Source organism: Phaeoacremonium minimum (assembly GCF_000392275.1).
Source record: "Phaeoacremonium minimum UCRPA7 unplaced genomic scaffold PA7_03_scaffold_206, whole genome shotgun sequence".
Taxonomy (NCBI): Eukaryota; Fungi; Ascomycota; class Sordariomycetes; order Togniniales; family Togniniaceae; genus Phaeoacremonium; species Phaeoacremonium minimum.
In genome coordinates this window covers 28,168-28,368 of record NW_006921112.1, presented here as the reverse complement: position 1 = coordinate 28,368, position 201 = coordinate 28,168, and positions in this window count along the sequence as shown.

Sequence of the window (201 nt, the reverse complement as noted above, 5' to 3'; positions counted from 1 at the left end):
AAGGGAGTTGCTACTTTTGTCAAGATCAGGGGGGCTATAGAAATGAATAGACTCTTCGAGGCCCCAATCAAGTACTCCCAACCCTGAGTTTCTGGTAGTTTCACCTCACTAAAATAACGTTTATTACCCCAGCCGTGGTGTATTTGAATGCTATTGGTGAGTTGGGGGAGCGTGGTCTTACCCCTGCCAGCAGTCAGGTGA